Source organism: Protopterus annectens, chromosome 6.part0 (assembly GCF_019279795.1).
Source record: "Protopterus annectens isolate FY-2018-M chromosome 6.part0, PAN1.0, whole genome shotgun sequence".
NCBI lineage: Eukaryota > Metazoa > Chordata > Ceratodontiformes > Protopteridae > Protopterus > Protopterus annectens.
The window spans coordinates 351,228,538-351,241,543 of record NC_056737.1 but is presented as its reverse complement, the minus strand read 5'-3'; the positions used below and the strand labels follow the sequence as shown (position 1 = coordinate 351,241,543).

At 33.5% G+C, this 13,006-nt stretch overlaps 1 protein-coding gene across 2 annotated transcripts in view; it reads right to left on the bottom strand.

Annotated features, from left to right (window-relative positions):
- The window catches only part of TMEM121 (transmembrane protein 121), a 1,625,720-nt gene that overhangs the window by 18,544 nt on the left and 1,594,170 nt on the right, over positions 1 to 13,006 (bottom strand). The window lies entirely within an intron of this gene.

The window sequence follows — 13,006 nt, the reverse complement described above, 5'->3', positions numbered from 1 at the left end:
CAACCGGAAACAGGCAGTAAAATGGAAAAAAAACTACCTCCTCATTCCTTAACATGCCTACAGGTGTTCCACAAGGCTCCATTCTAGGACCTGTACTCTTCAACATATTTATAAATGACTTCCACAAATCAATCCCTTTCTCAAACATCATCCAATATGCAGATGATTCCACCATCATCTGCTCAGCTAACTCTATCTCTCTACTTCAAAAACTAACTCAAGATGCCTTCTCTATAACAGAACAATGGATGTTAAAAAAACACCTAGCTCTTAACGCCTCCAAGACCAAGCTAATGATTTTTACTCCCTCTAAAGCTACCCATCTCAACATGCATACATTTTCAATAACTAGCCAAGATAACTCTTCCCTAGAACTAGTGTCAGAAACCAAGCTACTTGGAGTACTAATTGACAGCCAACTTAAATTTACCTCCCACCTACAAAAAAACATCAGAAAAACCCACCAAAAACTTGGTATGCTTTATAGACAAAATACCTACCTTACCTCTGCCACCAAAATAACACTTGCCTCATCCTTCCTTATCCCCTCCCTTCTCTATGGTGCCCCACTCCTAACTAATCTTCAATCCTCCCTCAAAAAACAACTTTCCTGTTGTTACAACAAAATTGCAAAATTTGCCACCAGCCACAAATCTTCCACTCACCACTGCCTTTCCCTCCAGAAACTAAAATGGCTAGAACTTCCCAATCAGCTCACTTACACTCAGTTAACTCTAGCCCACAAGCTTATTCTCAACCCCTCCCTCTGTCCTTCCCTTTCTTCTGCATTTAATATGCATCTACCCAATAGAGTATTAAGATCAAATAATCAAAACCTACTCAAAGTCCATAAACCAACATATCCCCAGGCAAAACCTTCTATCTTTCACCCTAGCTCGCACCTGGAACTCCCTTCCTTCACTCATACGTACCACCTGTAATCACTCTGCTTTCAAAAAATCTCTCTATACATACCTAACATCTCAGTGGGAATGCTCCTGCTCCCACCCTACATAACCTACTCCTCTCCTCTATCTCCCTCCATACTCTACTCTGCTACATCTTACTATAACTAAAATTCTATAGAAATTACTAGGTAAGTCCAACGATTCTCTTCTTCTACCACTTCATCATCTCACTAAATCTCCTCTAACTTTCTAGTGACTAAATTTTTCCTATCTACTATGTACAAATGGATATGTTTATACAAATGAATATTATTACATTTTTGCACACTGTATCTAGCTGTACATTTTTGCTTTTTTACCTTATTGTTAATCTTTGACTGTAAGAGTGAATATATGTTTATATGTATGTAAAATGTATTTTGGAGCTTTTCTCCCCAGGACTCCATTGAAAACGGGTTCCTTGTGGCCCAATGGACTATCCTGGTAAACCAACTGCAATAAATAAATAAATAAATAAATATTTCTTGTTCATTGTGTAGTACATTATTCATAATGAATTTTTTCGATCTCTCCTTTTACATTTTTATTTCTGTTATTACACACCAACTTCCCTTTACTAATCTCTTTAAGTAACTTGATAAAACTACAGCTTTTGTATGTAAAAATATATTGGCTTATATAACAATTCTTGTATTTTTCTTGATTTATTTCATATAATCCCTTCTCTTTATCAAAGTATTTACTATCATTATTTTCTAAATATTCCAATGCATTGTTGTATGTTTTTTTATATTTTTCTTTCTCTTCTTTTCTCACATCTTACTGCCACTGTAAAACATATATATGTTTCCTTAAATATCATCCACCATTCAGACCAGTTTTTTAAAATGTTCTTATAGCAATATGATCTTTCCTTAACTGCTTTACTATTTTTCCCATCTTCATTTCATGCTTTCTCATTTACCTTTTAAATTAATTTGCCTATTTTATATAGTCCTTGTTTTTCTTTATATCTAGCCATATTGCAATATGATCAGAAAATCCTGTTACAACTACCTCCACTTCTTCTATAATGAAACCATTTGATATTATAAAATAATTTGTTTCACTTCTATACACACTCCTTTTGTAAGTCCATGTATTTTTATCCCAAAGTTTTAACTTACCACATCCTATAACTTCTAACATTTTTCTTATATAATTCCACTTTTTTATACTTGCCTCTTAAATCACAATTAAAGCCTCCTGTTATTATAATTTTCATATTTATCACTACATATTCTAAAATCTGAAGAAATAACCTTTCTCTTTCTTTACAATTAGTATAAGCATATAATGTTGCAATTGTATATATTTGTTCTTTCCATTTGAGCTCTATAGTAGTTAATCTTCCCATATTTTGCTAAAGTTATACCTAATATCTTTACTGAACTTCTACAGAATATAGCTATATGAAGGCATCTCTCATTCCCCAAATTTTAGATTTTCTTTCCTCCCCATAGTTTCTCTGTTTATAGACTTTCTTCATTTGTTAAAAATCTTGTGTTATTTTAATATAATCGCATGCACATCACATGTATTATACCACTTCAAAATCCCTGTTCTTCTTACTATATTCTTAATACTATTCACATTTACAGAAAACACTCTAAAATTTTCATTTTCAGTTTTCCTTAGATCCACGGTTTTATAAGCTCATAGCTAATTACTAGGCTAGCTTTCTTAATATGCCATTCTAAGCCTAGTCTATCCCAAAAGGTGAGAATCAAGCAGTGCACATTGTCTGTGAGTCAAAGACCTTAACCATTAAACCAACCTGCATTCATTACTGTGTATATTTATTCATCAATTTCCTTTATTTTTTATTTTGTACTTATCCATTAAAATTTTTCTTTTCTGATGTTTATCCTTTTACCAATATAATTTTTCTACCTCCCAATTTGTTTTCTTCATCACTTATTTCACAACCACCTTCTATGTCCTATTTATTAGTTTTTCTAATCTATTTTTTCTGCTATTTCTACTATTACTAAATTTTCTTCTTTGTTCATTTTCTTCTCTTTCCTTACTCTTATTTTCATTTTTGCAACCCATCTATAAATGTCCATTTTTTTCATTTACATCATTTCAATTTACATTATCTTTTGCATCATATTCCATTTCCCCACAATTATAACATTTTTTATTATCACAGTTACTTATCAAATGTCCTCTTCCACAAAAAAAAAATGTTTTCGGTTGTCTCTAGTATTTGATGCCATCCCTATTGTCCTCCACATTTACCATGCTTGGTATATGTATGATTTTTTTCTCTTTCTGTTTTAACACAATATTACAATCCCATCCATCAGTCTTAAAACCCTTTTGTCATAAACATTTGCAATGTCCAGTACTTCTTTACATAAAGTTTTCAAAGTCTCTCTTTCTACCTCTGATCAAAATTATACATGGATTTTCTTTCTTTATGTTTCCCTGTTAAATGTTTTTATTGCACAGAGATTCCATGGGTTATAGCCTTTCTTTTTTATAGTCTCCAAGAAAAATTTCCATTGAAAAATATTCTCAAATATAATGTCACTAAATGTCTCTATGTTAATAAGAATAAATGTTTTTATCTCATGTGGTTTTACACCTAAAGGAGCTATTAAATTGCCCCACACTACATACCTGTCCATTTCTTTATCTTCTTTACTTTAAATCTTTAACAAATACTTTTGTTTTTCATTTTCTTCTGCCTTTTCTGATACTCCACTTTTGCCTTCTTTTGCTTTCTCTGCATATTTTTTCTTTTCCATCTGCCCACTATTCTTCAGGACTGTCTCTGAATCTTCCTTTGATCTATAATGCCCCCCCCCCCCAAGAAATGTCTCCTTCATTTTCTGGCTCATGCTTTACCACCATTTCTTTAAGTAAATCATCCCACAACCATCCTGACTGGAGGGTTTTAGTTGTATATCCATCATTTGCTGACTCATCTCCATCAAACAGATTTTTTGAAACATCTCCTTAGAATCCTGCACACATTATCTGGTCTCGATATTTGCTTTCTTCTCGATTTCTTTCACCACTTCATATCTCATTTTCTCTCCATCTGCTTCTTTAATTCTCTGGGCTGCCTCTGTGCCTGTAATGGAAACAGAAAGTGCTTCTGCAAAATATGGCCCATTTGCAACAATGATGAGTAGGATTTTTTTTTTATCAATAATCATTATTTATATACATAATGTATACAAGATCAATTATGTAAATAATTTATATTTATTTACACTTTTGTACAATATTAAACAATTTTATGTTATTACGCACTTCCCTTCACACTTTTTCCAAAACCAATAATGTACTTTCTTTACAGTTTCTGCTAATATCCATTTTCCATTAAATTTAACTTCATTTAGTCTCTCCATCCATAATGATTCCTAAAATATAAACTATTATTCTGTCAATTTCCTTCACTTCATTTTGTCTTATCTTATCATAATATCCATATTCCAATATATTCATGTTTATATGTTCTGCCTTTTCCAAACCTTTCAACATTTTATTTTTACATATTTCTTCCCATAACTTCTTTACTCTAATATAGAAAAAAATAAAAACATGTTCTGTTGTTTCAAATTCTCCACAATTACATATTCTTTCTTGTTTTCTTTTATAGGACATGTTAGCCTTGACAGATATTTTACCTATAGATAATCTCCACAATATATATTTTTACACCACACGAATCTCATTTAAATAGCTTTCTTCTTTTTCATCTCTAAATGTTCACAAGGAAAGATAAAAAAGTGCCCGGTCATAATGTTTAAATACCATTTTTTCCTATTTTTCAGCTATATTCACTTTTAACTTCTATAAGAATATTTTGTTTTGATATTTCTTTATTTCTTCATTCATATAATTTTTCATTCTTTTCCCTATCTCTATTTTCCCAAAAACACTTATATGTATCATACAAAATGTATTCTATCAGCTTCTTTACCTTTTAGTAACTTGCTAAGGTTTTTTACAGATTCAATGAAACTGCAAGAACAATTGGGTTTATTAACCCTAATCCTCCTCTTCCTTCCTTTACATGCAAAATTCCCCTTCTCACTGGATTTAGTCTGGATCCCCATATAAATGAAAATATTATAGACATTATCACTTTTTCATAATTAGTCGGTATCATATTATGTACGTGCTTCATATGCTAACTTAACTAATAAAATCAAAGTTATCAGATACACTTTTTTCTTGTATGATAGCTTATATGACTTCCAGAATATGCATTTGTGAAATATTAAGTTTTCCAAATACTATTCCTAATATATTTATAGTCTCTTTATTAGACTGTATATCTCCTGTATTTCCCAAGAATCCAAAACGTTTACGTTTTTCTTTATTTGTACCTAAGCCAATTGTCTTTAACTCTTTCATTAACTTTTTGATTGTCTCATTAATCCCTTTTTTTTGTAGTTATTAATTCTGTGTCCTTTGCCTATGTATTATTGGTAATCATGTTTCTGGAATTATCTTATATCCTGCCATATTTATTGTTTTATTCATTTTGTTAATAGTTACATTTATAACTAAAGCAAATATGATACTACTCTCTGGGCATCCTTGTTTTATTCCACATCCTATTTTGATGTTCTCACTTAGCCATTTGTTTAACATTATACTTATGCTATTTCTTTCATATACAGAACTAATTACTTTAACTATTCTATCACTTATGTTATAAGCTCCTAATATGTCCATAAACCTTCATATTGCATTTTATTAAATGCCTTACTTAGATCTCCTGCCATAATTTTAGCATCTACCTTTTTATTCACAATATCATCTATTACTTTTACTATCCATAACAATTTTTTACTTCCGTTTCCTTTTCTATCAAATATTGTTTTTTCAAGCAACTTATCTACCTATTTGTTAATGTTTAGTTAGTTATTCTCATAAATATTTTATAATCTGCATTATTCAATACTATTTGTCTCCAGGTTTTTATATAATCTTTATCTCCTTTTTTCCATATAAATTAAATAATTCCCATACAGATCTGCTTATTTCTTATACCTTTCCTTAATCATTCATTTAATCTCTCCATAAAAAGATTTTTTGTCAATTTTCCCTATCATTGCACATATGATATTCAATACCATCTAGTCCTATAGCTGTATCCATATTAATATATTTTAGTATGTCATATAATTCCTTTCCAATTATATTTTTCCCAGATTCTCATTACCTTCTTCACCTAGTTTTTTAATTATTCATTTCTGCTTTACTGTCATTTCCTTTTTTACAAAATTCTGTTCTATATGTTTTTTAATCACATTACATATTCTGTCTTTTGTTGTTATTTTTTTCTGCTTCATTGCTCTTTAATTCTCTTATTCTTTTGTTTTCTTTTACTAGTTTATTTAAGTAGGGTGCTGCTACTTCTTTTCTTCTTTGTAAACAATATATTTGTTTATACAAAAGTCTTTTAATCTTTTCTGGGTTTATATCATATATTTCTTTTTTCTCAAAAAAGATTCTCTTCTATCTTATTATTTCCTTAAACGCTTATTGAGTCAATTATTTATATCTTATGTTTTCCATTTTTCTCTTTTCATTTGCATTTTTTGTATTTTTCTTTAAAACTTATCCACCAATTTCTTTTTTGATTGACTTCAGTAATTGGTTTAGTTTCTGGTGTCATTCAAAGGGCATCCAGTATCTGTCAGCCTGGGATGACATGGTTGACAGACCTCAATACTTTGCCAGAGATGGTCTTCATCTGTCACCCCTGGTATTTTTGGTTACTGGCTAAGGCTCTTGCCATCCCTATAGTACCTTTTTTAGGCAATGTCACAAGAACAAAATTCCCAGTTTAAAAATACCCTCTAAAAACAACCTCAGGGTTATGCTGTTAAACACTAGGAATTTAAACCAGAAACTGCATACACTGGAAGCAGTCCTCACCCTTGAAGATGTTGATATTTGTACAGTCACTGAAACCTGGTTTAAGGCTGCAGAGAGCACCCCAGCTATACCAGATTACATTTCCTTCCACATGTTCAGACCACAAACTAAAGGTGTAATAACTAAAGGAGGTGATGTATCAGTATTCATTAAAGATAAATACACTTCTAGATTGGATAAACAGCATTATTCCCTTGAATTGTTTCAGGTGCAATTGACTGTAGGTAAGACCCTTCTTCAGGTCATTGCCAGCTAAAGGATCCCGTCCATGAATCAGGACATTCACTTTGCCTACTTGGGTCTACTTAAATCAATCAAGAGTCAACCAAAAACCCTGGTTTATGGATGACTTTAATTACCCATTTATAGACTGCTTAAATTGTACATGTTCTAACTTACTTGCTCAAAGGTTCCTGTACTTTACCTCTAATGCCCTTGACCAGCTAGTCGACACACCCACAAGGTGCTCATGCTCACCAACATGGGGGACCACTGCACCACCCCCATTGTGTGGCCATCCCTGCTGATATCTGACAACAAATCAGTCTTGCTAGAATTAACTATAACAAAAGACTCCCCCTTATTAACAACTAGACTAAAAAACTTCTCCAAGGCCAATAACCGCTTGCGTCACCCCACTGATGGAACAGACACCTATGCTGAGTTATACAGCAATGCTTTATACAAGCACCTGTACGATTGTATTGACTCTGCTGTACCTCATAGAACCAAAGCAAGATTTTCAAGGAAAAACAAAACCTGCCTGGTGGACAACTGCCATTAATAGGCTATAGAATTAGAGAAAGTAATTGCTGTCTAAGAGTAGGAAGGAATGGACTCAAAACTGAAAACACTCCCGCCTCAACTTAAACAAGCAAATGAGACTCCTAGTGAATTCCTCTAAAGCTAACTATAAATCCAAATTAGCTTCCTTATCTAATTATAACCACAATGCATTTGTTAGTTACACCTATAACCTTAAAGGTAAGGCCCATATTTGCTCTGAACTTGTAGTTAATGGTACTACATATATAGAACCTGTGGATACAGCAAACCTACTTGCTGACAGGCTCAGTTTAAACTTCATTCCTCTGTCTCTGCCAGGTATACCCCAAAACATCAATAACACCTGTCCCCCACCCAGTATATCCAATGAGCAGGTCTTAAATGCCCTCTCCAAGCGCAAAAAACATATTGTGTATGGGACCAGACAACATCTTGGGCTGTGTTCTACATGGGTTAAAACAGGAATTAGCATCACTATTGATCATGCTTTTTAACCACAGCTTAAGCACTGGCTTCTTCCTAGTGTGATGGAAAACAGCTACGGTCATACCTTTGCACAAAGGGGTGCATCCACAGACCCCAGGAAGTATAAACCAATGAGCCTGACCAGCCCTATCTGCAAGGCTATAGAACAAATCATCATGAACCATGTTAACAAAGATACAGGAAATCAGCAAATGCTGAACCCCACCCAGTTTGGCTTTGTCAAGGGCAGATCATGCCTGTTAAACTTGGTGAACTTCTTCAATACAGTCATTAAAGCCCTAGAAGAGGAAAAATCTGTGCATATGGCCTACCTAGACTTAGCCAAGGCCTTTGACACAATCTCCTACTCAGGGATCATTGATAAACTCACCCAACTAGGTATCAACCCATATATTGTCAGATAGGTTGCAAACTGGCTCACTGATAGAACTCATACAGTCCAAACAGGGGACTCCAACTCCTCCAGCAGATCTATAACAGTGGTGTTCACAGGGATCGGTTCTGGGACCTCTACTATTCAGGATCTACTTCTCTGAAGTACAGGCTAAAACGAATGGACTGCGACTGACAATGTTTGCTGATGACTGCAAACTGGGAGTGATCATTAAAACCCATAGTTATGTCAACCTCCTGCAAGGTCTTATGTAGACTAAAGACTGGTGCCAAATTCACGGTCTTGAACTTAATGCATTTGCATTACCTCCCTCTTTGGCAAGGGAGATGTTCCTACCATAAACACACAGTCAGTGGTGAGACATCTGGGCACACAGATTGACAGCAACCTTAACTTTGATCACCATGTCTCCACAGTGATAAGAAGGGCATTTTATACTGCTTATCTCATAAGTAAGGGCATTGCCTCCAGAAAAAAAAGAGGTTATAACCCCACCTGTACTTTTCCCTCATCAGGCCAATAATAGAGTGTAAAGCTCCCTTTTGTATGTTCCTTTCCAAACAGCTGCAGCAATTGGAGAAACCACAAAGGTGCCTTATGAAGAAAATTCAGGGTCTTCAAAATCTGTCTTAAGTGGACAGACTGAAATCATTGTCACTTTACTCTGTGTCATATAGACTACTCAGAGGTAACCTATGCAGACAGACTGAAATCATTGTCACTTTACTCTGTGTCATATAGACTACTCAGGGGTAACCTGCATCTTGCATATAGAGTAATCTCTGACCCAGCTTTAATGGAAATGCTGCACATTTGCAAGTCAAATGGCACACAGGTTACTCACTCAAAGGACCTTAGTATGTGACATCAACAGACCTTTCTGGAGAGACATCTTTGTCTCACAGAGGTTCTCCCACCATTGGAACATGCTTCCTTTTCATATTAAACAAAGCCCCTCATTGGTCCTATTTAAGCAGAATTTGGACAATTGGATGGGTAACTGGAAATTCATCCTGGGGGCTCCAGCTGTGTCTGTCTTGAACAGGGGCAATATTTTTTTTATTTAACTTTTGTTTACTGGAAAAATATGACTTGGAATAAAGCCAATTTTCAGTAGAGGCCCAGGGAGAAATGCTCCAGATGCATCTCTTTGAAACATGGGAGGAAACCCCACACAAATGCAGGAAATACATGCAAACTCCACAGAGAATGCACCCCAGCTGAGAATCGAACCAAGGAGCCTCTTTCTGTGAATTGACAATGCTACCACAGCACCACTATGCTGTGGTGCTGACTTTAGTGTCTGCTTCAACCAGACACCCTGAGGAACATGACTTGAACTTGGCATGGCTTGGTAGTGTCCTGGGGTTATTAGCATAGTAACCTCCTATGATCCCATGAACTTGTCCAGTTTTTATAAAACATTCTCATACCTGTATGGTCTTTCCATAATTTGCTTATTACTTTTTTATCATCTTTATTGAAATATTTCTCATTAAGCCTTTTTAACACCTTTGCCTATTTTTATGTATCTTTCTTTCTTATATACCTCTATCCATATAGCTATATGATCTGAAAAAACATGTATTTTTATCCCTTTTTCAATATTTTTAAACTATGTTATAATAATCAATAATAAATTTCCTTTTTAATTTCTCTTCTTTTATAAGTCCAATGTTTGTTATCCCATATGTATAACTTTACAGTTTTCATTGTTTCATGTATTTTTTTAAATATCATTGCTACTTTTCTTTCCTACTCTTAAATTGCAAGTAAAGTCTCATACTTGTATTATATCCATATTAACACCTACATAATTTAGATATTTTTAAACATTACTTCTCTTTCTTTATTTATAACATAAGGATATTTAACAATTGTTCTATAAACATTTGTTTTCCATCTAATGTCTAGTACTGTTATTCTTCCTAATTCAACTATAGTAAAATCTAAAATTTTAATGTTTTCTTTACATAACATCCCTATTCCTGAACATGTGTATTTTCCCATATTCCAAATAACTGTTTCAACCCATAGAATTTTGGTTTGTAATCTTTCTTCCTCTGTCAGAATTCTGGTATCTTCTAATATAATAATATGCATATCCATTGAAGAACACCATTCTGAAATACCTATTCCTCTTTTCATAATCTTCATACTATTGACATTTAAAGTTAAAATCTTTAACTTTTAAATGATATTGGTGGTGTTCTTATCTTATTCTTTACCTTTTTTATTCTCTTTCAAAATTATATTTTTAAATTGTCTTTTCCTCTCTTTTACCCCTTTGCCTCTGGAATTTTTCTTTCTTCTTACTACTTTCCAATTTACATATTCTTCACTTGTATAGCACACCTATTCTACTCCATGTTTTGCCTCCTTTATTATATCTTTGTTTTTTCCTGTTTTTCTTGTTCCTTTTCTATATTTTTATTATTTACTAAATTATGTATGCCTTCTTTTTCTAAAATTTCTCAATTTTCTTCACAATCTATCCTTGTATGCGCAGTTTTTCCACATTTTTTTACATTTCACATCACATTTCTTTGTTTTATGCCCTGCTTTGCCACAAATAAAACATTTTCATTTATTACTTTCACTACTCAAATGATCACTTTTTCCACCAAAAAAAAAAAAAAAAACATGTTTTAGGTTACCACTCACATTAATCACACTAGGAATATACAGTACATTTACAAAATAATCCCATATTCCCAACTCTCAGTCCATAAACCTCCTTTATCATATATTTTTGTTGTATCCAAGTCATTTTTGCATATTTTTTTAAATGTTCTTCCAGTTCTTTTTCAAATTCTATTTAAATTGTATCATAAGTCTTTTTAGTCTCTCTATGAAATGCTTGAACTACATAGTCAGTCCAAGGATTACAGTTCTTTTTTTCATATTCTTCTAGGAAATTGTCCATATATTGTCCTGATTCAAAAATATATCACAATATGTTTCTTTATTGATAACAATAAAAGCCCTTACCTCCTTTGGTGAAACATCCATTGGTGCAATTGCAGTGTCCCATACCTCATACCTATCCAGTCCTTTTTCTTTCTTTCTGCCTTGTCTTATTACATATTTTTTCTTCTCTTCCTTCATCTCTTCACTTCTTCTTTCTCCCTCTTTTACTGTCTTATGTCCTCTGCAGCCTTTTCTTTTTGTATCTTCTCCATAATCTTACCCCATAATGTTGCCAGTTCACTCTCCAGCTGACTTTGATCAATCATTTCTTTTAAATAAGCATCCCACAACTCTCCAGATTAGAGGGTTACATTCCTGCTGACTCTCTTCTTCTTCCCTCTCGAAGAGCTCTTCCAAAAATATGTCTTTTGAATCTGGAACCACTCCACCAACCTTATTTTACTGCTCCTCTGATATCAATGATTTATCTGTTTCCTCCTTTTCATTTAGCTGTATTACTCGTAAAGGTTTAGCCATCTCAATACTCATCATCTCCTTCTCCATTCTTACATTTAATTTGGTTACACTTTCCATACTTTCTACTGTTTGTCTGGGCTGTCTACGCACCTGGAATGGAAACAGGAAGTAGGACAAATCACCAACAATATTGTCCCTGTAGGTTATGAACAGGGGTCCTTTACTAATTTCGTAAACATAAAGTATATATCTTATCTATAAGTCTCATAACATATATACGTCTACAATATTTATAACAGAAGTATTACATATATTTATATTAAATTTAAAAAAATTTAGCCCCCCTCACGTCTTTCTCCACAACCAAAATCTTATTTTTTTCAAAATCTCTGGCAATAACCATTTTTCATTATATTTTATTTTGTTAATTCTTTTGTTCCATATAACCATATTATGACAAATAATTTTGCATCCAGTTTATGTAATTATGTTTTACATTTTTGGAATGTCCATATTCGATCATGTCCATATTTATGCATTCAATATTGCTAAATTCATTTAGACATTCTTTGTGTTGTATATCTCCTTCCACAATTTGAATATCCTTTTGCAGTTTATACAAACATGTTCAGTTGTTTCCAGTTCTCCACAATATATAAAAACTTTCCCTCAGATTCTCTATACCTTGCACAGCTTGCAAGATTGGTGCAGGAGCTCTAGCAGGCAATATATCTGCCGTGTGATCCAGGAACAGGCTGCAGGGCTGTGCATTAGCGTTCCTGCACTAATCCTGCACGGACTAAGCCCGTGTATGCAAATCACCCCAATTGCAGGAGAAATCTATGCAAATGAGGTGATTTTGCAATCCAGGAAGCTTGCAACCAGCTGTGCAGGACTAGTGCAATCTGCAGAAATGTACTCGGTTAGTAACCGAGTACATTTCTGCAAAATCCAAAATGGAGCTGTGACAGCTCCAAGTAAAGGCTGCATATCATGTAATATGAATGCAAATGGCCAAGTATAAGGCTATTGGCATTGCAAACAATGAAAAAAATACAAAACTCAACTTTTAATTTTTTTTAGCCAATCTCGGCTG